Source organism: Oryctolagus cuniculus, chromosome 20 (assembly GCF_964237555.1).
Source record: "Oryctolagus cuniculus chromosome 20, mOryCun1.1, whole genome shotgun sequence".
In the NCBI taxonomy this organism is placed as follows: domain Eukaryota; kingdom Metazoa; phylum Chordata; class Mammalia; order Lagomorpha; family Leporidae; genus Oryctolagus; species Oryctolagus cuniculus.
In genome coordinates this window covers 35,062,203-35,088,984 of record NC_091451.1, presented here as the reverse complement: position 1 = coordinate 35,088,984, position 26,782 = coordinate 35,062,203, and the positions used below count along the sequence as shown (strand labels likewise).

The 26,782-nt window shown below is 51.0% G+C and overlaps 1 protein-coding gene across 22 annotated transcripts in view; it reads left to right on the top strand.

Moving 5' to 3' along the window:
• Positions 1–26,782, top strand: part of FOXN3 (forkhead box N3) — a 462,718-nt gene that overhangs the window by 212,024 nt on the left and 223,912 nt on the right. The window lies entirely within an intron of this gene.

The following is a 26,782-nucleotide window of genomic DNA, read 5'->3' as shown; positions in this document are numbered from 1 at the left end:
TCAAAGGGTGGCCATTAAGAAAAAAAAAACATGGCATCACTCTTCTTTCTGAATACTTCTCAGCTCGGATACAGGCAGCTTCTCCAGGGTTCTGGAATCAGTGGACAGTAACGCGCATTTGGAGGAGACTTGCACGTCCTTATCTCTGCCTAAGCCAAACAGAAGCATGTGTTGCAGGTAACCTTTTATGAAGCTGGTGCATGTGAGGATCCTTCAAAAAGTTTATGGAAGATGCATATTATGAAAAAACTATGTGTGGATTTCCAAGAAATTTTTACATCAAAATAAACTTATCTTTTAATTCTATTTTCCATGAGCTTTTTGAAATATCCTGGAAAGTGACTGTGGCAACTTTGTAATTCTGTGAGTATGAAAAATTGGCTCCGGGTAAGGTTCTCATTAGAGACTGACTTTAAAAAAGTTGAATTTTGACTTTAAAGCCTTAGCTTGTGCTTCGTGGTTGGCTAGGGAAAGATGGTTTTGATTATTTGCTTTTCTTAGATGGAATATACTAGGAACAATAGGACTGCAGTCCACCGTGAGACCTGGAAAAGAAAACTGTCACCTGAAAAGGTCTGAGAAGTGAGATAGCTACGGTGACAATAAGTTGCCAGTGTAATTCCCTGTGCAGCGTTTTCATGGGACTGGGGTTTCTGGCCTTGCATTATATGTTGGTGATGCAGCTGTGTGCAGCAGGTGTCTTGTTTTCATGCATTTTGAAGTTCAGGTTTGGGTGCAGAGCCACTGTTGTGGGGTGTCAATAGCCAGGCAAGGTTGGGGGTCTTTAATTTCTTTCTCTCCAGAAATGACTTTGTGGAGCCCAGGGCTGTTGTCCTTGACTTTGGAGCGTAGGAGTGGCAGTGCTCCTGAGGATGGAGAGGCAGGGCTGGAGGGAAGAGGGGCAGGGTTGTAGGCAAGGAAGAGGGCGCCAGGTACAAAGGAGCTGGGTCTATGTGTGAATGTGCATATTCCTTCCCCAGGTGTGTATTGTTAGGTAACTGGAACAGCTTGTCATCAAGTAGGAGGAGCCTTCTGTTCCCACAAGTCCACCCCACCCCCCCCCGCCCCGGGCATCCCAGTTTGGGCGTTTGGAGACCCACTTCTGGACTTGGCTCTGATGCGTGTTTGAAAATCATTCTTTGAACTGAAGAGAATCTCACTGCTCTCCTTGAAGAACCGAGCTGGTGGTGTGAGAAGCTTCTGCGTGCGGGAGTCCCCGTGGCGGGCAAGGTCTGAGAAAGCATTCCCCTACCTAGAACATAGAGGAGAAAGTGCTGAGCCCCCAGGGCCGCGTGTCCATGCTGTAAACCATTCTACAAGTTCCTGCGTGCCTGTGTCTCCGTGTTTGACATAATGCTGCTGCACATAAAAGTAATTTAGCAAATGCACACTCTGAAATGTTAAACAAGACCAACTCCCAAGTGTGCAGCAAGACTTGGGAGGACTCGTCTGTCAGCCCTGGTGGCTGGTGTGTGTTTGGGACACCTGAAAGAACTCTGTCCCTTCCCCCCTGCCCTGCCCCCTGGCCCCTCAACCTGCACTGGTTTCTGGGAGTCATGTTTTCTGGCTGTGCCAGTTGTCACTCTGGATAGACAGAGACATCAGCTGTTGAAAGGGGGCGGTTTTAAACTTGAGATTGTTAATATTATGAACTGCTGAGTTCTGGCTTCTTAGCCATCCTGACTTGTGTCGATGTGTATCTGATCAAGTGCTAGTCAGTTTTCTGGTTGGGAGGTTGTTCCCAGTGTTTGTGAGGCGTGGAACAAGCAAGGGCTGTGAGATTTTCCTCTTTCCCTGGGGTCCCTGCAGGCCAGCTGGTGGCTGCTGTGACCCCTGCAGACTCCTGAGTATGCTTCTCTGTGGTCTGTGCTGATGGGACACTGGCCCTGGCCCGTTCACTTGGGGTTTTCTGCTAGGCTCGCCGAGTGAAATGGGATGTTTTCGCTCTGATACTTTGCCCAGCGACAGCCCCGTCAGTCCTCCAGGTACACTTGTTTCTCCCCGGGGAATTGTTCTTGGCCGTAGCTCCCACTCTGAGGTTTAGCTTCAGTACGGTGACTTAAATACACCCAAATATTGGTGCGAAATGCATTAGACAAAGGTGAGAATGGAAGCCTTGCAAATTGTGTGCCCTGGCTTAGCCATTCCATTTTGTTTTTAAAGATTTTACTTATTTATTTGAGAGTTATAGAGAGGCAGAGACAGAGAGAAAGGTCTTCCTCCACTGGTCTACTCTCCAGGGCTGAGCTGATCTGAAGCCAGGAGCTTCTTCTGGGTCTCCCACGCTGATGCAGGGGCCCAAGGAGTTGGGCCATCTTTCACTGCTTTCCCAGGCCACAGCAGGGAGCTGGATCAGAAGAGGAATGGCTGGGACACGAACCAGCGCCCATATGGGGTGCCGGCGCTGCAGGCGGAGCCTTAGTCCACTACGTGACAGCACCGGCCCTGAAATAAAACAACTTATGATTAGGTGACCCTGAACACAAGTGATGTCCCAAAGATGGTGCAACCATCTTTTCCCATTAGGTCGCCTGTCAGTCCCCACGATGCCCTCCTCTGGGGGACACCAAGGCGTCCGTCTTTTTGGATCTCCCTATACCCTCTCTGTGTCCTCCATAGTGTCCTGTGTCCTTTCTATCCCAGGCCTCCAACCTGCATTCACTTGTTTTGTTCTTTCAAAAATGCAGGACATGTTTAAGCTGGGCATAGCAGTGAGAACGTGGAATCCTGTGTGGTCCCTGGCCCTGAGGGCTTGGCACCCTACCCCACTGGCAGCTGTTGGGCTCAGCTGTTGCAAGAGGGGCCACACTGATTGCATCAGAATCCACCTGCGACACTTAACAGCACTGTCCTTTCTTGGGTCCTCACTGGGGAGGTGGATTCTGAGGTGGCTTGGGAGGGGCTTTTCATGGCGGCCAGGTCTTGGAATCCCTGAGCCAGGTGCATCTTGAAATTTTTCTGATCACTGAGATTGCATTGATGAATTAGTCAGGGTGTAGTAGGCAGTTTTGTTGCCATTTTAGGTCTTAAACGACTTCAAAATAGATGGGCTTTCTTCTTTCTTTTCTTCTTCTTCTCCTTTTTTTTTTTTTTTTTTTTTTGTAAGATTTGTTTCTTTGAGAGAGTGACAGAGAGAGACAGACATACAGACAAAGTTTTTTTGTCTGCTGGTTCACTCCCCAAATGACCGTAATAGCCAGGACTGGGCCAGCCTAGAACTCCATCCAGGTCTCCCATCTGGGTGCAGGGGCCCAAGCACTTGAACCATCTTCTGCTGCTTTCCCAGGCGCATTAGCAGGGAGCTGGAGCAGAAGCAGAGCAGCTGGGACTTCTGTATGGGACACTGATGTTGAAAGTGGCAGCTTAACCTGCTGTGCCTCGACCCCGGCCCCTTACTTTTAAGTCACGGACTGTTTCAAACATACATAGAAGTAGAGAGAGTGGTGTATGAGTCTGTTACTCATCACCCCCATGACCCGCATCCAGCTTCACTGGTTAACCAGGGCTTACTTTGCTTCATTCTTTTTGTTGTTCCTCCTTTGAATATTTTGAAGCGAATTCTGGATCACATTTAATTTTACTGCAATATATTTCAGTATGTACAAGAAAACTTACTGATTTCTTGCATACTCCCCAAACCAGTAATCTGCACCCCACAGCTCAAGCGAAATGAATAATTTCTTTGGAGTCCCCTAATGCCAGGAACACACTCAGATACCCTTATTCACTTGTTTATTTGAGGGGCAGAGAGAGATTGTTGCTATCTGCTGGTTTGATCCCTAAAAGTCTTCAAAGAAAGTAGGAGCAGGGAGCTCAATCCAGTTCTCCCGTGGGGGTGGCAGGAACCCAGTCACTTGAGCCATCGCCGCCACCTCCCACGGTGCACGGTAGCCTGGATTCGAAGGTGGAGATTAGAACCCAGGCATCCCAGTACAGGAAGAGGACATCTTTCCCGTTAGACTAACTGCCTGCCTCTCCTCAGATAGCCTGGATTGTTTACACAGTGTTTGTTTGACTTAGGATCCAACCGTGGTTTACCTTCGACTGTGATGTCTTTTAAGTTTGTTTTAATTTCCAGCATGCCTTCTGCTCTCCCCTGTCTCATGCCCTTGTTAAGGAGAGCCATGGGTTGGACTCCAGGAATGTCCCCACTTGTGTTTACCTCCTTGTGATTTCTTTTAACTTGTTCCTCTGTCCACTGGAATTTCCTGTTACTTGGTAAGCACTGAATCGCTCTGCTTCCCCCAGAGGGCTTTATAGATGGCTTCAGGTCCCTCTTGAGGCCTGGTGGACCTGCTCGCAGGGGTGCTGAGAGCTGGCGCTGGGTTCACGTGAGGTCAGCAGTTCCTACGTAGAATTGTTCCACATCTGCCTTTCCTCTTAGGGTTTTGTCTCTTGCCCAAGTCAAACCAGGTACAGTTTGAAGTCTGGGATTGTATTTTTTTTTAAAAAAAAGAATTACTTATTTATTTGAGAGGCAGAGTTACAGAGGGGCGGAGGGAGAGCGAGAGAGAGAGAGAGAGATATCTTCCATATGCTGGTTCACCCCCCCAAATGGCCACAATGGCCAGAGCAGGGGCCGATCCAAAGCCAGGAGCTTCATCTGGGTCTCCCACATGGGTGCAGGGGCCCAAGTACTTGGGCCATCTTCCACTGCTTTCCCAGGTGCATTAGAAGGGAGCTGGATCAGAAGTGGAGCAGCCGGGAGTTGAACTGGCGCCCATATGGGTTGCTGGTGCTGCAGGTGGGTGCTTAATCTGCTTTGCCACAGCGTCAGCCCCGGCATTGTATTTTATACCTCCTCAATATGGACCTTAGGGCTGTAAGATTAGCATGTCTGAGTACTCGTAAACACAAAGTAAAGGACAGTTCTTCCTTATGGACTGGGTTGTAATGGCTGAGGTATGTGGGCTTCTATTTTTGTGTTTTTTCTTCACTTGTTCTCTTACCACATTAACAAAACACATTGTTACCAGAAGGCTTATAAAGGGTACACTGGACAGAAGTGTGTTATGTCCAGAGCTGAGTGCTTTGAGTGCAACCTTAGCTAATGCCTTACAAAAGTAGACAGTTACTTGTTGGCTGAAAGAGGTCTGAACTGGAAGGCAGGACCCTGGGTGCTAGGGACTTTGTTGTAGATATTGTTGTTTGTTTTGTTGTAGATATTGTTGTTTGTTTCGAAAGGAGAGAGCGGGGGTGGGGGGAGAGACCTTTCATTCCCTGACTCATTTCCCACATGTCTGCTGACAGCTGAGGCTGGGCCAGGCTAAGGCCAGGAGTCTGGAACTCAGCCTGGATCTCCCATTTGAGTGGCAGGGACCCAGGGACCTGAGCCACCACCTGCTGCTTTCCAGGGTGAGCATTAGCAGGAAGTTGGGTCTGAAGCGGAGATGGGGCTTGAACCCCTGGACTCTCTCTCACCTGGGGTGTGGCACCCTGTATGGTAACTTAACAGCTGTACAGATGCCCACCCTTGGGTGCTGGTTTTGATACCATCAGCAGCTGCCTGTCTTGGGGGTTCTGTTTGTTCATGCACAGAAGCAGGACCTGATAGTACTCAGGACTTTTTATCCTGGGGGCTTTAGTTCTCCCAGGATCCCATGATTCTGTTTGCTTTGTTTTTAGATTGTTGATGGGGCTTGGGACCTGGGAAAGGTAAGGAAACACTTAGAACAGTGGTGGACGTTTCTGGCACTTGCTCTGTGCTTTCCGTGTGCGATATCCCATTCTTCTTTTCTACATCCCTACGAGGGAGGGCCTGTTATTTTCCTTCTCACAGAAGAAGAGGAGTTAGTCTCTGAGGGCACAGGTACCGTGCTGGAGATCATGCAGCTGGTAAGCGGCAGTCCAGCTGCTCCCTCTGGTTCCCACCAGTTCTGCAGGACCCATGCTCACCCATTGTACTGTGTTACACCTGCTCAGTTTAGTGGTCGGTCATGGTAGATGATCTCCGCATACTTCCTCTAAGTGTTCTACGAACATGGGCTATCAGGGATTAAAATAACCCAGATAAACCCAGAATTAACTGCGGGGATGCAAGATAGAGCAAGGTAAACACAGAGGCTGTATTTGCGCTGTTGCGATGGGACCAAATTCTATCTTTGTCAGTACACATAATGGCCTTGCATTCGTACAGTGTGTATCACTGCCTTCTCAGCTTCTGGTTCGCAAGCTCCGTCCCAGGCCTCCTGCCTCACTGGACCCCTGTGCTGGGATCTGACCCACGCAGAAAACCCCTCCTCCTTGCATAGACACTCTTTGTACAAGTTCTCCCTCCACTCCCTGCCCCTGTGCTGTTTGTTTTACCCTCCTGGTTGATGGGATTCCTTTTCAAAATTTGAAGATGAGGCTGCACCTCCAGCTGACAGGCAGCAAACCCCAATGGCCTGCCATTCCCTCTTGTTAGTGGTGTGAATGTGGGGTCCAGAACGTTTCCTTTCCTGTGGCCCTGGTCACCATACCTGTGTCACTGGTGGTCATTTCAGAAGGGAAAGATGGCTTGTTAATATTTTGATCAACAGTTCTCTTTTGAAAAATGGCACAGCCTAGACCTGATGGAGGTGATGTCCGATAGGTGCACCTGCAGAAACGTGGTGAGGTGTGTAGAGGGTGTAAGGTACTTCTGTGGTCCTGGGCCGCTTGGCGGTCTCGTTCACCCTCGAGCTGGGGCTGCCTCAGAAACCGCTCTGGCAAGACAGCCTTGTCCTCCCCAGTGCCCACTGCCCGCTGCCCCCCGGCTGCTTTGTGCTCCTGTGGTCTAAGCCGACACAGAGTCAACCTCAGGAGGTTGGGACTTGACCAGGGTCTCGGCAGAGCCTGCACTAAGCAGACTGCGTGTCACGGGTGCTCACGTAGGAAGCTTTTCACATGAGTGGGATCCCTGAGGGTGGTGTAGTGCCCTTGGCACACGCTCCCCAGCCCATCATACCCTTGGGTCCTTCTGGATTCTGCTGCTTCGTGCTTCCTCCAGTCGAATGCCCTGGTGGGGCCCGTTTCTGTTGTTGCTCTTGCCAACTGTTCATTGTTTGCTCATTCATTCAGCAAACTCTTAAAAGTACCTACCATCGTGAGTGCTAAAGGGACACACAGTTGAGCGGAGCGGGCCTCTGTCCAATGAGGCTTCCACAGAACCTTCCTTCTCCAGAGAAAGCCCCTACTTCTCTGCTCTTGCCCTCGTTTGCTGTGTGTGTTGCACCTGTTGCTTTTCTGGCCTTTCACAGATGCGCTGCCCTTCCAAGTCTCCACAATTGACCCCCATGAGTCTGTACCAGACTTGTGGGAAGCTTGGTTCTCCTGGGCCTGAGGATGCCACTCTCCTATCTGCCCTCATTACTGTTGAGACAATGTTGCATTCTCTTTGGTAGGGTTTTGTTGCACACCAGTAGGTCTACCAGATGCCTGTTCATTGAGGTATCGCCCAGAGAGCCAACCAACAAGAAATTGTTTTCAGAGCCTTCCCTGTTGAGTTTGAAATCATTTTAGCTGCTGGATAATTCTCTGCAGTAAATAATACAGGAAGCTGCCACACTGACCTCCTGTTGGAAAGTCCTGGGTTTTGCTTTTTTCACAAAAAGTTATGGGTTCTTCAGATTAATCTGTGCTCTTGCATGGAGCCCTGGGTCATCCTAATGCTCTTAAATCTTGGCTAGCTCGCGGGAGGTTTTAGATTTAATAGGACGTGATATTACCTTCCCAGTGGACTCATTTTGCACCTGTGAAGATGAATTTTTTTAAAAGGCTATGGTAATGTTGGCTTTGATTATTTAGGTCTTTAGTCAACAGATTTTAGTTTCCTGGATCTTTTGAAGTGTTCCGTTCCTCTTCTCCATGCTTGTCATTTTCACTTGTTCGCTGCTTCCCTCAACGAGTGTATTTAACTTGCCCTGTGTTACCCTTCGGCCATAGTGATTTCCCCAGTAGCCTCCAGTGTTCACACTGTAGGACCTGACGTGAGTTGTTCTTGCAGAATGCCGTCCTGTTCATGGGCCACCAGTCTCCTGTTACCTCTGGTTTCCTGGATTGCAAAGGCTTTCGCTTCTTGGCTATCCTCTGCTGCATTAGCAGGGAGCTGGATCAGAAGAGGAACATCCGGGTCTCAAACCGGCTCCCATATGGGACAGCGGCATTGCAGGTGGAGGCTTAGCCTGCTGCACCACAACACCAGCCCTGGATGGGGAGACTTGAATAGGCCCTCTGCTAGGGGATGCTGGCATCACAAGCAGTGTCTTTACCACTGTGCCACACGGCTGGCCCCAAGGAAGACTTTACATTGCTCTAGGAGCTTAAGTAAAGCACCAATGCCAACACTTTTTATTATTTTTAAAATGTCTTAGTTACTTTCATGTACTGGAAAGGCAGAGTGATACACACACACACACACAGAGAAATCTTTCATCTGCTGGTTCACTCCTCAAATGCCCACAACAGCGAGGGCTGGGTTGTGCCAAAGCCAGGAGCCCAAAACTCCATTTAAGTCTCCCATGTGGGTGTCAGGGGCCCTCGCACCTGAGCCATCACTGCCTGCTGTCTCTCAGGATGCATTAGCAACAAGCTGGATCAGAAGTGCAGTAACTGGGACTCCAAGCAGCCCCCTGATACTGGATGCCAACATCCCAAGCAGCGGCTTAACCTGCTGCACCACAACACCTGCTCCCTGGCCCATTTTTTTAAACATTCCAGCTAATCAAGGTTTGCTTCAAGATAGTCTAGTTAAATTGCATTTAAAATCTTCAAAAGCCATAGTTTGATAGAGCTGAAGATGCAGTCCGTGCCAAGTGTGATAAGAAGAAAAGCCGGGACATATACGGTTGAAGATGGAGAGTGGTGTGAAGTCATTCTTATTAATAATCGCTTGATGGTTTGCTCTGTAAGATTAGAGAGAGTTCCCGGAGCAGGATGAAACCTGTGTGTATGTGTGTGTGTGTGTGTGCTTGTTTGAGTACCTGTGCTTGTGAACTCAGTGGGAGATAGTCAATATGGGCAGCTTCTCAGGGGAAAGGCTCTCCAATTACCTCTCCTTCTCTGCCTTTCGGCCTCCCAGGGTGTGGGGGACACCACCCCCCCTCCACCGGGCCCCATGGGGTCCAGTTCAGTGTTTCCTCCGTTTATTGCAGCTCTGTGAAGTGCCTCCTAGAAGGCTATGAATGTCCTTCTCCAGGGACGGGACAGATAAGTGGCTGAACTAATGTCATTAGGCAGCAGACAGCAGCTCGCAGAGCATTTGCACACAGTGTGTTTTTAGAAGTAGCGCCCGAGTCATGTGAGCGCCCACTCTCTCCTCATGGCTGTAGTCGAGGGGACAAGAACTTGTGGAGTCTCCAGGGCTTGGAGTCCAGGCGGCTTGACCCGGAGCTGGGAGCCAGGGTCACACTGAGTGCTCCCAGAGTGATACTTCACCCAGCGCAAGTTCCTTTGTGCTTCTCCATAGATGCAGTGACATAAAGCAAGAACTGGCATTTGCAGCAGTGCTTCTGAGGCCTTGCCGAGCACTTAGTTTGCAAAGTAAAGATTAAGACTCTGCCCTTAGAGAATACAAGTGGCTTCAGTCATAAGCTTTTGCAGCAGTGGTTCGTGCAGGCTACACGTTTGTGGAGTGCCAGGTGCTGTGCCTGGAGCTGGGGGTGCTGCACTCCCTGGATGTTCTGGGACACCCACAGGCTGAGGTCCTGTGGGTGAGGAGGCGGTGTGTGCCGAGCAGTGGTTCCACACGTGGACAGGATAGGTGACAGACCAGATAGTGATGCATGCAAGGAGGGAAGTAAAACTGGGTCCTGTCCTGGGGAGGAGTGGGAGGAGTGAGGCTTCCCAGAGGAACTCGCTGGGGTGTGCCTTGAATGGCAAGAGAGATGCAGGTCGTGCCAAGTTCTGGGCAGAGGGAAAAGCAAGTGCAGAAGCCCAAGGGACAGAAAGAAAACCTGCAGGAAATGTGTTAGAAACAGAAGAATTTGACGTTTTAAAGGAGCAGGAGGGGAAATATGTAGCTGGGGGTTTGTTCCAGTGGTGCATGTAAGAAATAATGGAGGGGCTGGTGTTGGGTGTAGTGGGTAAAGCTGCCAGCATCCCATATAGGCACAGATTCGTGTCCCAGCTTCTTCAGTTCCAAACCACCTCCTAGCTAATGACCTGAAAAAGCAGCCGAAAATGACCCAAGTGCTTGGACCCCATCAGCCATGTGGGAGACCTGGATGAAGCTCCTGGCTCCTGGCGTTAGTGTGGCCCAATGATGGCCGTTGCAGCCATCTGGGAAGTGAACCAGCAGAGGGAAGGTTTCTCTCCCTCAGTCTCTCTTCCACCCTCGCCCGTAACTTTGAGTTTCCAAATAAATAAATAAGTAAGTAAGTAGTTTTTAAAAAGGAAGAATGGAAATTATGCTGGCTTGGACTAGGATCAGAGGTTGTAGATGACAGTGCACAGGGAAATTTGGGTTGGGAGGTGGGATGGGGCCAGAGGGAAACAAAATGTTAAATTAGACCATGTTAAATTAGACACGGGGTTTGGACACCTGAGTGGAGCTATTGGGAGGTTTTAAACTCAATGAATTTTAAACTCCATGGAGAAGTTGGGGAAGAATGATGAATCAGGGACATGTTAGTGCAAGGTGGTGCAGACTTGAGTTTTTCTGGATTAGCTCTCAGTCAGAAAAGAGGGAGAAATCAAACCTCTGTTTCAGTCCTGATAGGAAGTTATCTTCCTATTAGGATTTGAGTAGAGATTTCATTTTAAGATATATTTAGTGTGGCGAATAAAAACAAAAGAGGTTGTATTTAGAGAGAGAAACTCACAATTACTGTGCCAGTGACTTACTGGTAGCTGTTGTGGTTACTTCCTGGAGTTCTGCAGGCAGAAGAGGAGAAACTTTGGCTTTTTTGGAGTGAGGATGTAGCTTCTCAATTCGCTCTGCGACGGTCGCATCCCGTTATGACGAGTTACGCTCTGCGGTAAGCATCCCGTTTACCAAAGTCCCCCTACTCCATGACTTCTGCGAGTTCCCTGCCATCTGGTCCCTGGCTGGAGAGAGGAATTTTTCTTGTGTATGTGTCTCCATAGCAACGAGTTTGCAGTTGATATGGAAAGTAAGCAGTTGCCTTGGCAACGGAGTTACTGATGTGGCAGCTCCCTTGCTTTCAGGGAATGGGTAAGCTGACCAGACTAGTTTAGGTGCATCGTGTAGGGCGTTGTAACATAGGGCTCACACCGGCCCGTGTCACCCAGTCCAGCCTTAAAAGAGTTCACAGCCCCTTCCCCCACCCCCCAGAAGGAGGGGATTACAGCAGTAATAAATCAGACAAAAGTAGTTGCTGTCAGTTGAAATAGATTATAAGTGGGATCTCCTGGTGAAATTTATTTAGTTTAGCTTCCAGGAGAATGCCGTAGTCAGGGCACATTTGGTTGCAGGGGAAAGAAAGCCACCCAACAGTTGGCTGAAGTCAAAGAGCGCCTGTTCCAAGCTTGTAATCACGCATCCCATGGGCCAGTGCTGAGGAGCTACAGAGCACATCACAAGGCCACAGCGACTGGAACCCTGTGTCCCACTGTGGCCGTGTGGCTGCTGGTCCCTGCCTTCCTCTGGGGATCTAGGCCAGCCTTGTTTGCATGTGGCCTCTTCTCCTTGGCCCTCCACGCCTGCCTCCTCCCATTGGAGACTTGCTGTGCTGGAGTGTGGATGCCCACTCCTGTGCTGTGGTCACCGCAGTGCCCTGCAGTGTCGGCACCACCATCTCTGTGTGGTTTCTCTGCCATCTCTCCAGAAACTTGGAGCTGTCTTCTTCCTGGGTCAGGTGGCTGCCCCGGGATCCAGAGCCCTGCTTGGACCATCCCTTCACTGGGATTGACCAGAGGCTTGGGCTTGAAACATAATGCCAACCAGAAATGTTTTCTGGTAAGCCTTTGATCTTTGGAAAACATTTTCCTAATGAAAGTAAGAATAACAGGGAGCTTGTGAGTGATGTGTGCTTCCTTCCTTTGGTGTCTGCCCCCTAGAATGTCTCTCACAGGTGATGGAGATGAAGATGCTGGGGTCTCCGGCTGTTCTGAACCCCCTTTGTGCTTCTCTCATTCATTCCTGGCAGTTGCAAAACTACTGAAGTTTTTCTTTCTTTGGTGGCTATGGTGGCTACTTCTTCCTGCCAGCTGCCCTTGGATTGCCTATAATTGCCAGGTTGAGTGATTACTAGATGTTATGAACTCTGGCCCCCTGATTCACATAGCAGTGTAGGCTCTCCAACACACCTTGTCTTAATGTCCTAGATGAAGAGATTGGGCAATAGTTCTTGCTAGCCATTGCATCCCAGCCCACGTCATCACACTGGTACTTTCAAAATGTGGAAGACTGTTAATGACTCAATGCCAGGATCTGGAGGTAAAAAGAGATTGGGCAAAAATAAAAAAAGACCAGGAAGGCTACAGGATGGCTTCTGCCAATTGCCAGGGAATTGGCCAAAGACCAGAGTAAACATGGGTTGGGAATCCATTGGAGAGATGATCCCTGAGGGTTAGTAATGCCACAGGAAAGAAGTGCAGATAGAAGACAGAATTACATTCATTGGTTCCTCTGGGGTGGCCATGGCTGGGATTGGTGACAGGGAGAGAGAGGAGGTCACTCGGGCCATCAGAATTGTCTTGGACACAAAGGAGGGAATGCATATGGGGGAAGAGCGAGAAAACAGGAAGTGACATTTTCACAGAGCCTGTTTGGGATTGTGCAAGCGTTCATATCCGTGGTCTTTCCAGCAACTATCAAGCCGGTATGTAAAAGGTCAGTGACTTGCTGCCAGGTGTTGAGCCACTGTCTGGGACTTCTTTGCTTCCCTTCACCCCAGTGGGCAGAAGCAGAAGATTCCTGTGGGATGGAGAGAGGAAGTAGACTGAGGCCAAGGGTGGGGTCCCAAACACCAGTCCAAGAAGCTGGGACTTTGCTCCATAGACAGTCAAAGCCCGTGGACACTGCTGAGCTTAGCTGCAACCCCATGTGCAAGTCTGGCGGCTCTGATGCCTTGGAGAGTTTTTGCAGCATCCTTTTCGCCCCAGCAGAAGTTCTTCTTGCCCAAAAATTTATGCAGGAAAAAGGCCATGGCCATTACTGAATGATTTCCTGTAGATTTGACTAACTTGAACCAGATTTGTACATCCAAAAGCAAGAAAATCATCCTCTCTAGCCCCTTTCTCATTTTAAGGGTTTTGCTCTTACTTTTTCCTTCATGAATTCTGTTTTAATGGACCATGGCCTTTATTTGTTGGTGCCGCCGATTCCTATTAATGTCTTGGCTGTTCTCGGATTTCGGTGTCGGAGGAGGGAATCACACCCGCCCTGCTGCCCCTTGGCTTGGAGAGTGTTCTGATACTGATGTTGCAGTTTTCTCTCGCCCTGTTTGAGGTGGTGACTGAGGTGTTTCTGCCTTTGGCATTGAGGTCGGCACGGTACCATTAACCCTCTGGTTCTGTAGGCAACAGGATCAGCAAGTGTGTGATGGTGTTCATCGCTGGGAGGCCAACTGTACTTCCTGAATTCTTGGAATGTGGAGGCTTTTGCAACGAGGCACTGAGGAGTAAGGCTGGGTCCCTGGGGGGATACTTGGAGGTCATCCCTGCTGCTTCTGTGCCTCACACCTCGTCCCCTGACCATGCCTCCTAAGTGCGTCTGCAGCTGTCCGCTCCTCTCTAAAGCTACTGCCGCTGCCCTCTGGAGGCCCCCATTGTTTGATGGTCATGCCCGAGCCTCCTGACCCCCAGCCCCCTTTCCTGACCCCCTCAAGTCCCTCATCTCTAAAGGATGCAGTGATTGCCTGGGGTGATTTCATTCAAAGTGCCTCTGTGACCCCCCTCTCATCAGAAATGCACATTTCGGGGCCTTGGCCCAGACTTATGGGATGAGAATTTCTGGTGCCGCCTCCTGGGAATCTGCATTTAGCAAATTCTTCTTTACACTGAAATTTGAGAAGCAGGGCCTGGAGGAAAAGTGCAGACTCTTCAGCAGAGCCCATGAGACGTCTCTTTCACTTTCTGCCATAGGACTGTTCAGGGGTGTAGCACAATGGCCCATAACCAACAATGTAGCCCTCAGGTGTATACAATGTATAAGTTGTAGCATAACCATCTCAGGCCTACACTTGTCATGTGTTTCTTTAACATATCCCATCTTGTTGCATTCTCTCTTCCCGTTCCACTTCTCACCCTGCTTGCTGTGTTCCTTTGAAGTAAATCCCAGACATCTTAGCGTTGTACCTGTGAATGCTTCAGAGTGTCTCTCTAATAGTTTAAAACTCTCAAAACACCTGCATGTACCTTCACAACCACCGTAAGATCTGAAACAAAAAGTAACCATGATTTTATGTTGTCACCTAAAACACAGTCTTTTTTTTTATATTTATTTATGTATTTGAAAGGCAGAGTTACAGAGAGGCAGAGAGGCAGAGAGAGAGAGAGAGAGAGAGAGAGAGAGAGAGAGGTCTTCCATTCTCTGGTTCACTCCCCAAATGGCCGCAATGGCTGGAGCTGCCCCGATCCGAGGCCAGAAGCCAGGAGCTTCTTCTGGGATCTCCCACACAGGTGGAGGTTGGGCCATCTTCTGCTGCTTTCCCAGGCCATAGCAGAGAGCTGGATTGGAAGTGGAGCAGCTGGGTCTCAAACCGGCACCCAAATGGAATACCAGCACTTCAGGCGGCAGCTTTACCCGCTTTGCCACAGTGCCAGCCCCCACAGTTGATCTTTAAAAGTTTTCCCATTTGTTAAAAACAAAATTCCCAGGGGCTGGCACTGTGGCTCACTTGGTTGATCCTCCGCCTGCGGTGCCGGCACCCCATATGGGCACCGGGTTCTAGTCCCTGTTGCTCCTCTTCCAGTCCAGCTCTCTGCTGTGGCCCGGGAAGGCAGTGGAGGATGGCCCAAGTACTTGGGCCCCTGCACCCGCAGGAGAGACCAGGAGGAAACACCTGGCTCCTGGCTTTGGATCGACACAGCGCACCGGCCGTAGCGGCTATTTGGGGGATGAACCAATGGAAGGAAGACCTTTCTCTCTGTCTCTCTCTATCTCTGTCAAATAAATTGAAAAACAAACAAATGAAAAAAATTCCCAGAAGTTTGTTCACATTAGGATCCAAAGAATGGAGGGCATTTGATTATGTCTGTCTGTCTGTCTCTCTCTCTCTCTCTCTCTCTCTTTTTAAAGATTTATTTTATTTATTTGAAAGAGTTACAGAGAGAGCTAGAGCCAGAGAGAGGAGAGAGGTCTTCCATCCACTGGTTCATGCCCCAAATGACTGCAATGGCCAGAGCTGAGCTGGCCAGGAGCCAGGAGCTTCTTCCAGGTCTCCCATGCGGACGCAGGAGTCCAAGAACTTAGGCCATCTTCCACTGCTTTCCCAGGCCATAGCGGAGAGCTGGATTGGAAGCAGAGCAGCCGGGACTGGAATATGCGATGCCAGCCTGGGGCTTTAACCCGCTGCGCCGTAGCCCTGCCCCCTCTCTCTGTTTTCAGCTGTGCTCCTTGCTCCTTCCCCATCTCTTTCTGTTTGAGGGGTCTGTGTTCTCCTTTGTTCTCTTCTCCAGGCAGTATTCTGGTGCTCCCATCCTTGAGGCAAATCCCAGGACTCCTGTCACCCGAAATGGCCTGAGTCCAGGACCGGCTTTCCTTTGCATACTCTGTTCCCTCTCCTTAGACTCCGCTTCCTCCCTTTTCTGGACGCTGCCTCTCAGCTTTGCATCCACCTGAGTGGCAGCTCTGAAAAGCCTTCCCCAGACCGTCCCTCCCCATGCAAGGCTCGGTTCCCAAAGTGCTTTGTCCGGTGGTTTCTGACACATGTTTGGCAGAGGGGTTATCTCTGGGTTCTGTTGCCCGCTGTGACCTCCTTTTGCTGCTCTCCTCCTCGCCCTGAAATCGGGGGAGGGGGAGCCACATCTTCCCCATTATCGCATCCCCTGAGACCAGCGTGTGGCCTAGCATATGGTGGGTCCTCCTGACATATCTCAGGACAGAATGGATATGCCATAGGCCACTGGTTGTGTTAATCACATTATACTCGGCTCAGTCCTTTCGAACACTTGACTGTTTACAGTCAGTAAGGTTTGAGTACCCTCTGTGAGTGGCTTTCTCTAAGGAGGAATACTGCTTCCTAAGTTTTCTTGGTCCACCCTAATACCATAGGTTTGGCCAGGTCATTGTCTCTTTCTGCCTTTGCTGGCCCGCAGCCGCCACCCTTCCTGTTGTTGCCATCACTACCACCAGCTTATCAAGAATTAATCGAATGAAGAGAGGAAGCCCAAGTCTTAGCACTACTTGTGCTGAGCGAGGAGTGTTCTCCAGATGGGAGAGACAGTGGCGGCCTGAGGATGCCATGCAGGAGGCGTGGCCCCTTTCCATGCAGCTTATTTAACTGTAGACACCACTTGATCTGTTTTGTTAAGGTGAAGGTGTGCGTAGTAGATGCTTCTTTGCTAAGGTTATTACCTATGATGCTTCAGTAGGGTTCTTTCTGCTGGGATCCTAGAAGATGATGTTGGCTTATAGATGAAGAATCGGAGGTGCAGCAATGGAGTGACCCTGAAAACCCACATTTCAGGGCAGGCGTTGTTGTAGAGTGGGTTGAGCTGCCACCTGCAATGTCCACATCCCATATTGCAGTGCCTAGGATCAAGTCCCACTTCTGCTTCTGACCCAGTTTCCTGCTGACGCACCTGGGAGGCAGCAGAGGATGGTCCAAGTACTTGGACCCCTGCCATACATGTGGGAGACCTGGGTGGAGTACCCGGCCCCTGGCCTCAGCCTGATTCAGCCTGGCTGTTGCAGGCATTTGGGGAGTGAGCCAGTGGATAGAAGATCTCTCTCTGTTTCTCCCCCTCCCTCTATCACTCTTTCAAATAAACAAATAAACAATAAGTAATAATATTTAATGATACCACTCCTGTATCGCGCCCTAAACTTTCTCTGAACTTATGCACTCATTCAGACAGTGTTTTCCTTTGAGCTCATTCATTCGTTCAGACATGCTTCATCAACAAGCTGAGTCTGGGCACCGAGCACAGAAGGTGTAGTCTCTGCCCTCAAGGGCTTTCCAGTCCAGTGGCAGAGGCAAACATGAAGGATCAGTGGTTGTGCCAGCCGGCGTGCGCCTGTGCACAGGTGCTATGGGTGGGCAGCACAGGGCCGCTGCCTGTGCATTTTCTTAAATGTTGACAGTGTCTGTTGCCAGGGATGGTTTATGCAAAGAAAGCCTGGATGGCGCACAGAGCAGCGAACTGGTGTTAGCAGATGTGGTTCTGACCTAATTGGTCTCTAACCAGATCGTGCCCTGGGGATGATCCTTGCAACCTCTCTGAATCTCAGGCCCCAGCCCTGCCTTGTGGGCCCACCATGTCTGCCCCAGTGTTTATTTGGTGTTTATTTAGGGTGACTCATCTGTCTGCTGAGCTGGCCCTGGGCCGTGGTTTCCAAACTACCTCTGACAGAGGATTGTGTGTTGTCCCCCAGCCCCCGTGCTTTGTTAGACGCGTGGGGTGAGTGCCAGTCCCGGGCTGTGGTCCGCGTCCGTAACCGGCCTCTGTACAGAGTGACCAGAGACTGTTTCTGCCCACAGCAGAGGAGCCCGAGGTGACCGCCTCCACAGCAGGGTTGTGTGCCAGTGTGTGAATCCCAAAGCCTTCGGGGATGCGTTGGAATAAAGTCCTGTCCTTGTCAAAAGACCCTTTCCCACACAGGACCAGTCCAGTTCAGTTGTATGTGACCTCCCAAGCCCTTCCCGGGCCGTAATTAAAATCCCAGGAGGCTGCGTGCTGGGGGGTTGTTAGCTGGGCTTCCCCTGGGCCCTCGGAGCGGGGACTCTGATCTCTCCCGGGGCTCCCAGACAGCAGCTGGGACCGGCTCTTCCCCATGCTCCCCTCCTCTCGCCAGGCCGTGGGAGTAGAGAAACAGCGTCTTCCTTGGGGCAGCAGGATTCCAGGTGTGTGTGTGGCCCCTGCACCCTTAGCGTGACGTGTGCTCTGCCACATGTCTTAGGCCAGGCATGTCCACATGAGGCTGTTTCTTTCTTTCTCTAACTTCTCCAGACAATGCCCCTTTATCAAAAAAAGCCTTACTCAACTCCCAGGGAAGGAAGTCCGGACCTGGGAAGGCGGGCTTGATTGCCTTATCCTTCCTCCCCAAGTTCCCGCTCTGCACAAGTGGTAGCTCTGGGCTTGCTCTCCTCTGCATGCGCCTCGCTGTGGCATGCTGTCTCTGCAGGTGGCATTCATGGCTAGCTAGTGATTTGGTGAGCAGTGCTTGGATCACATGAAATCTAATCCCAGCTGATCTCGTCACCCTCCCCCCCCACCCCACCCCCGCCCCGCCACGATGTAAAATGCTGGGTTCACATGCTATGTGCCAGTCGTTCACCCGGTGCCGAGGGCTGGTGGTTTGCTGGGAAGTCTTGTTTGTGGCCCTCCCCTGGCCGTGGTAGACCGAGAGCCAGGCTTACATTTAGTGACTGGGAGAGAGCAGTGGAGATCTGTGAACCATCATTGCGGGAGTGGCAGCTGGTTGACACAGTGGCGTTGGAGTTCTCGTGGTGCCTGTACGATCGTTTGTCTGAGCAGGTGTTGTGGGCTGTTGTGTCCCTAGATAATGTATGTTGTGGTTCTGATCTCTGCTAGCTACTAATTGTGACCTCGCCACCTTTTTATTTTTATTTTTTTTAAATAAAGACATAGGGTCTTTGAAAATGTAACCAAGTTTAAAACGAGGTCAGACTGGATCAGGGTGATCCCCAAGCCATTATAGCTGTTGCCCTTATAGAGAAGAAAAGAAGGGTGAGTGTTTGGTCTGGTGGTGGACACCTGTTCCACATCAGAGTGCCCGGGCTGGGTGCCCAGCTCCTGACTCTGACTTGTTGCTAATGCAGACCCCGGGAGGCAGCGGTGATGGCTAAGGAAGTTGGGTCCTTGCCACACCAAAGGGAGTCCTGGATTAAGGCTTGAGCTCCTGGCTTTGGCTCTGGCCCAGCTCTGGCCTGTTGTAGGCATTTGAGGAGTGAATCAGTGGATGGGCACTCTTTGTGTCTCTCTTCAGATACATGAAAAAAAAAAAAAGAAGACACACATACAGGGAGAATAGAATGCCGTGTACAGATGGAGGCAGAGGGTGGAGTGATGCATTTATGTGCCGGAGAACACCCCGGATCTAGGTGCAGTGCCTGCCCAGCGTTTCTTCCCCTGGGCCTGTCTAAACCTTGAGCAGGGAGGGGGCAGCTCTGGTTTTTGGGGTAGCATGTTCTTCTGCACAAAGTCCTTTTGGTTAAAACACGAAATCCTGAGACCCCATTTGCAGAACTCTGAATGAAGTCAGACGAGCCATGGAGGGACTGGGTGGCGCCATTAATGTGTCGAATGCTTTGTTCGTGGTAAGACCGTGTGAGACTGGCCTCCGGCTTACTGGGCATCTGAAGGAACTGGCTGTCTTCCCTTTGCCCAGTGACACCACATGTTACTGCTGAGAGGCAGTCTCAGGCTTAAATGCAGGTAGCTTTTCCAGGAGGAGGGCACGCTCTCTGCCCTTGGAAGCAAGTCAGGCTGGGGCCAGTGATGGGCATGTAGGCTGCCCCTGGGGCTCAGGGTCATTCTCACTCCCAAAGTTCTCAGCCTCTGTAAGTGGCCCCCGGGCACCAAGCAAAAAGTGAATGTAGTTCCTGGAACCTGTTCAGTTCACCGGGCCCACTCTTAACCTTCGCAGCCAGAGAGAACTTTCTGGAGGTAGATGTGGACTGCTTATGCTGTCAGCAGCTCCTCACTTCTGAGGCTTTGTGCTGCTTTCTTCCATGACCTTCTTTCCTAAGCAGAAAATCCAGGGACTGTTGAGAGAAACTAGACTCCATCTAAGTCTGGACGTGGCTTTTGAGAGTCAAGCTGGGGGGTGGCCCAGACCCTGGAGGGGATCAACAGGGGTGCCCCTTGCAGCATTGTTGGGGAGGGGGAGGGACTCAGAGGGTTCTGGAGATCGGGGTCCTGTGAGTGAATTCAATTGCATTGGAGCTTCCTCGGGCCATTTTGATTTCCTTAATACCTGGTACTTTATTTTGCTTGCCGCTGCCCCCTCCCCCCAATAAAGGCACATTTAATAAAAGAATTCTCCAGCATCCAGTACAAAGTGATACTACTTGTCAGTTTGAGGAAAAAGCAAATTGTCTGCTCTGTGTGTTGGGATTTCCTCTTTAAAAAAAAAAAAAAAAAAAAAAAAAGCAGCTTAGAGAAAATCCCTGAACATAGTTTCCTGATTGAAAAATATATTAGTGGATTTCAGTGCTTTATCATTTTCTTAAAGTCACAGTTTTCCTTACTTAAAAAATACAGATAGCTTGAAACGTAGCCGAACACACTGTCAGTGCACAATTTTTTCTGGTTTACAAAGCTGGAAAAAAGATCTCTATTGCGTGGAACTATGGAGTTGGAGGTATGGATTGTTTCTTGAGTCCAAACCTCCATGGCCAAGAGGGTAGCAGTGCCCCTTGAGCTGTGGGCAGGCTGGGTCACCCTGGAGAGACCCCCACGGTCTCTGGCTCGCGCGGTCCTGCGTGGAGGCCGTCACCACAGTGAGGTTTTCAGCCCCTCCACCTTGGCTTGCCCGAGCTGGCAAATCCGTTTCCATAGCTTGTCCGGCTTTGCCCTCACTGCACCGTGTATTTGTGCAATCATTTGGATTGTTTGTGTACTTTGCCCTTGTTTTGTCAAAATAAAAATGACAAATTAGAAAGGTTACTGACCAGAGTTATGAAGAGTGTAATTCTCCTAAACGTGGTCATTGTGCAAGCGATGGCAGTCGTTTGGCACAAGTCCTCTGCTTGGTTGGGCACCTGCGGGAGTCCATGGTTGTGAGGGAAAAGAAGAGGCGGAAGGGCACCGGTGCAGGGCTGTGGCAGAACTGTGCCTGCCTGAGGCCAGGAGGGTGGGTGTGTTTCGATTTTGTAAACTCTCTCTCCTTGTTTTTTGTTTTAATCACTCTGAAAAGGAATGCTCCTTTTATACTTTTTAATAAAGAGGTATTCTGTTGTTTGAAAGGCAGAGTTACAGAGAGGGGGAGTGACAGAGAGAGAGGTCTTCCATTTGCTGGTTCACTCCCCAGGTGACCACGATGTCCCGGGCTGGGGCTGGGGCCAGGCCGATGCCAGGAGCCAGGAACTCCATCCAGGTCTCCCATGTGATTTGCAGGGACCCAAGTTCTTGGGCCATCATCTGCTTCTTCCAGAATACACATTGGAGGAAGCTGGATTGGAAGTAGAGGTGGGACTGTATCCCAGACCCCCATGGATTGGATGTGGGTGTCCCAAGTGGTGGCTTAACCTGCTGCACTCAGCGCTCACCCAGCCTTTATACTTAGGAGGTGTGTGCTGTGACACCTAAGTTTTTTACCCTATACGTTTTCTTTCTTTTTTTTTTTTTTAAAGAAAGATTTATTTATTTTATTTGAAAGGCAGAGTTACAGAGAAAAGGTGAGAGAGATTGAGCTCTTCTGTCTGTTGGTTGACTCCCCACATGGTCACAACAACTGGGGCTGGGCCAGGATGAAGTCAGGAGCCTGGAACTCTGTCTGGGTCTCACATGAGTGCAGGGGCCCCAGCACTTGGGCCGTCTTCCGCTGCCTTCCCAGGCACATTGGCAGGGAGCTGCATTGGAAGTGCAGCAGCCTGGACTCGAACAGGTGCTCATGTCGGATGCTGGCACTGCAGACGTGGTTCAACCCACCACACCACAACGCCGGCTGCACATACTGCTCCTTACACCCATTTTCGGGAGAGCACCAGAGGTGGAGAAATGAAAGGATTGCTTATAAAGCCCACGCAGACCTCCTGTAAGTCCCTCCGTGGGCTTGGTCTGGGTGAGTCTGATCTTGGCAGTCAGTCCTCCTGGTGTTTCCCGCAGCCCTCCTGGTTCTCATCCCCCGAGAATCTCCTGTTTCTGGATCACATGGCCCTAGAGCCCCCCCATTTCTATGGGACCCCTTCATGGACACAATGTGGTGTCACAGACCATTGAGGGTCAGTGCCACATGGGCACCAGGCAGCGCCGAGCTGCCATGAGCAGCTGTGGCCCCCACATTGGGCCCCATCAAAGACTTGGCCATTGGCCTCAGAAGTGTCTCACTCTTGATTGTCCTGCGGCTCATCCAACCTGCCACCTCGCCTGTCGGCTTCCAGTTCTCACGACACCTCTTCAGGGACAGCGCTCCCTCCTGTTGCTCTCGGTGGGGACCTCTCCCCCAGGGAGCACCAGCTCTGCTCATACATCCATTTGCTGCTTGGTTGCCATCTGTCTTGTCTGCACGCAGGCTGCACAGTTAGTCTGTCCCAGTGTGGAGGATAGCACCTTGCACTGGGGCTCCGGATGCTCTGCCGAGGGAGTGGATGGCACCCTCATTCTCCTCCTCGGCACTCTGCAGCCCCTGGACCACTCACAGGAACTTCCCCAGTTTGCTTGGGGCATCCCAACCCCCTCCACCCCTGGGTTGCAGGTGCAGCCTTCCCTGTGGCCTGAGCTCGGGTGTCCTCGTGGCTTATGCCGCCCATGGAAGGGAGTGCTCATCTCCGTGACTCTCCGGACCCTGCAGAGGCTGTCTCCACCCATTTAGCTCTTATTTACTATTTGTTTTTGAAAGATTTATTGAATTTATTTGAAGGAGAGAGAGAGACAAAGAGAGAGGCCTTCTATGTCCTGGTTCACTCCCCACACGGCCACGATGGCCAGTACAGGCCAAATGCAGCAGCCAGGAGCTCCATCTGGGTTTCCCACATGGGTGCCATCTTCCGCTGCTTTCCCAGGTGCGTCAGCAGGGACTGGATTGGAAGCAGAGCAGCCAAGACCCGAACCAGCGCTAACGCGGAATTCCGGGGTCACAGCGCCAGCGGCACCCCCATTTATCTCTTAATTCCTGTTGCTGCCTTGCTCAGGCCTGCTGCCGGAGACTGAGTCCCTGCCCCACAGTACCCACAGGGCCTGTCCCCTGCTCTACCTGGGTGCCAGGCCCCGCCCCCCTGTCCTTTCTGAGTGCCCCAAACCAACTTGTTCCTCAGGGCTCCATTAAAAACCCATGTCCTCAACTGAGTCTACTCCCGATTGGACTCATCTCTCTCTCTGTTGCCCTTGGCATTGACAGCCCATCAGTGCTGTTTATAATACACTTTTTAATAACAAAATCCGCCTTCTAATGAAATCCAGAGCAGTGGTGATGGCTTTCCGGAGCCAGCCAGGTCTGGCTGCTGCCCCACTTGCCATCCGGGTGCCTGTCAGCAGGGTGGCTCCCAGTGACGAGCTGTGTGTTGTCCCCCGTGAGAGAAGGCTGCGGTTGTCTGAGGGAGAAGAGAGGTGATGACAGTACTGCCCCTGGAATGTCCTAGACACTCAAGGACTGTGTGGGCGCAGGGAACTGAAGCAGGTCCCACCTCCGATTTCTGTGCTGTGACCCTTACCCCCAGCGCGACTGTCTTTGGAGAGAAGGAAACCGAAGGGCAGAAGAGGCCGTGAGGAAGGGGCCCGGATCTGACGGGGCTGGCGGCTTAGTGAGAAGAGGGAGAGCAGGGTCTGTTTCCCGGGTGCACACGGGGCAGCTGTCTCTCTGCAGGCCAGGACGACGGCCCTCACCTGGAACTGAACCTGCCACCACCTTCATCTTGAACTTCTCGGCCTGCAGATCTGGAGAAACAAAGTCACAGGTGTTCTGTAGGGCAGCTTGGGCCGCCTTGCGCTGGCTGCTTTCACGATGGTTAAGACATGATTTGTCGGGGCGGCGCTGTGGTGTAGCGGGTAAGGCCGCTGCCTGCTGTGCTGGCATCCCATGTGGGCACCGGCCATTGTGGGCTTCTGGGGAGTAAACTAGTGAATGGAAGAGCTTCCTCCCTCCCTCCCTCCCTCCCTCCCTCCCTCCCTCCCTCCCTCCCTCCCCCTCCCCCTCCCCCCCTCCCCCTTCCCCTCCCCCTCCCCCTCTCCCCCTCCCCCTATCAAATAAATAAATGAATCTTTAAAAAGAAAACCCACACGATTTGTCGAGCTGGTGTTGACGCACATGTATGTGTTGAGCACCGTGTCTTTTAACCGTGTGTGTGTAACTCTGCATTCCATAACCACGTTAGGAGACTGATGCGGTAACTTGCTGAGGTGCTGCTAGCCTCTCTGTGCCAGGGTTTCCTCTGCAGCCTCACGTCGTAGCCTTGGTGCAGTGGAGTCTCCGAGAGTTGCACAGTGCACGACCTTGTTGACTGTCTGTGACGAATCCAGTGCATGGGAGGCCGCGAGTCTCTAACTCCAGGCTCCTGCTTCCACCTGCGAGCAGGTGGTGCGTCCCTTGATACCAAGGGAGAGCTCCTGTATTTGCTCTCCAGGGGCACTTAGCAAGTGCTACAGGCACAGGAAGCAATTAAAAAAATAATTTTTGGCTCATTAATTTTCCCCAAACACTTAGATCTCCGCACCTGGGAAAAGTGATATCCCCCCACCCCCCTCCCTCCAGCGCCAGAGTGCACGTCCCCTGAGCTGCTACCTGACCGTGAGAGCGCTGTGTGCTGAGCCTGCCCGTGCACTTGCTGAGCCGAGGAAGTAAGAGTCCGGTTTTCAGTGGGTGCGGGCTGCACCTTCAGTTTCCTCACGAGTGAGTGAAAGCAATTCTTACGTGAATTGTTCCTTCTCTCCTGCTTTCTTCTCCCTCTCCTGTTGGCTACATTTAGGAGGCCTGGGGTCAGCATTGTGGTGTAACGGATCAAGTCACCACCTGCAGCGCTGGCATCCCATATGGGCACTGGTTTGAGTCCCAGCTGCTCCACTTCCGATCCAGCTCCCTGCTAATGGCCTGGGAAAGCAGCGGAAGATGGCCCAAGTGCTTGGGCCCCTGCACCCACAAGGGAGACCCGGATGAGACTCCTGACTCCTGGCTTTGGTCTGGTTCAGCCCTGCATGTGAAGACTTGTGGATGGAAGACTTCTCTTTCTGCCTCTGTCTCTCCCTCTCTAACTCTGCCTTTCAAATAAATAAAGTTAATTTTTTTTTTTTTGACAGGCAGAGTGGACAGTGAGAGAGAGAGAGACAGAGAGAAAGGTCTTCCTTTACGATTGGTTCACCCTCCAATGGTCGCCGCCGCCGGTGCGCTGCGGCCGGCGCACCGCGCTGATCCGATGGCAGGAGCCAGGTGCTTCCTCCTGGTCTCCCATGGGGTGCAGGGCCCAAGCACTTGGGCCATCCTCCACTGCACTCCCTGGCCACAGCAGAGAGCTGGCCTGGAAGAGGGGCAACCGGGACAGAATCCGGCGCCCCAACCGGGACTAGAACCCGGTGTGCCGGCGCCGCAAGGTGGAGGATTAGCCTAGTGAGCCACAGCACCGGCCTAAAGTTAATCTTAAAAAAAAAATTAGCCCCATGGAGTCTAACTCAGGTTCAAGGTAATGGAGTTACAACTTTTAGAGCTCCAGACCTTTTAAATATGCATAGGCCAGTATTTCTTATTAACATGTTTATAATTTATATCCTATTTCCTTTTTTTTTAAATATTCATTTATTTACTTGAGGCAGTGTTACAAAGAGAGGGATCGATCTTCCATCCACTGGTTCACTCCCCAAATGGCCGAAACAGTAGGAGCTGGGCTGGTCTGAAGCCAGGAGCCAAGAGATTTTTTTGGGTCCCCCACATGGTTCAGGGCCCAAGGACTTGGGCCATCCTCTACTGCTTTCCCAGGTACATTAGTGGGGAGCTGGATCAAAAGTGGAGCAGCTGGGACCTGAATGGGCACCATAGGCAGCAGTTTAATTTGCTATACCACAGTGCCGGCCCCTCCCATTTCCTTTTAGTAAGGATTACCATAAGACTTATATGATCTCTTACAAACAGGCTGTTAAAATAAAAATTGAAAATAGACCAGTGCTATAGAGGAAAGGAAAGGAAACATTCCAAATTCTTGGCTAATGTGATTCTGGAGATTGACTGTCCTGGCAGTCAAGGCAAAAATGGAAACTCATCAGGTTATGTAATTCTGCTTCTGTGGTAGAATGTTCAGGAGAGAGAGAGAGAGAATGCGTGAGTCCTGGTCCTTGAACATGGAACATAGAACCACGTACTATGTCACTGTCCACCACCCTTCGCTACAGTTCAGGAAGTGGGCAAGGCTTTTGCTCCTGCTGTTAGTCACGACATATCGTTCTCTGCCCCTGGCTAGCACCTGTTCATATTTTAGACTTTGACTGTGGTCACCTCTTCCAGGAAGACCTCCGTCGTTCTCCCTGCCAGACTGGGCTGGGTCCCCTTCCTCAATCGCTTTTATCTGTGCACCTCCATATTGTTTATGTTGAATAGGTGCTCCTAGGACTTGACTCTGACATGGTGGCCATGCAGCCAGTGCTTAAGAAGGGAGGCTTTTTGACTGAGGTTAGAAAAGCAGTTTTGCAAGTGGATGGAAACAGCGTGTAGCAGTGAAAATCATCAGCTCTGTTGTACGCCTCCTGTAGTTAGGAGCTGGTCTGTGGCTCAGGGAAGTTGTGCGTACGAGAGCTGGTTCTCATGTTTGGACTCAGGAGACCTGTGGGTAGAGGCGCAGCTCAAACACTTCACAGGCTCTGTTCCTTCCCGTGCTGTGTGGCCCGAGGGCTCCTGTCCCCGGCCTCGTCTTTCATCCCTGGCTGCTTCTCTGAGCATCACCCTTGCAAGCCACCAGCAGTCTCTTGGGCTTCATGTCGGAGAAGAAACTGCGTTAGTATCCATGGAGGTTAACTTTGGTCCTTTCAGGGCTAATGATTCTAGAAGAGTTCATAGACTTCTTCAGCCACTGCCATGGTGAGATGGACGCCA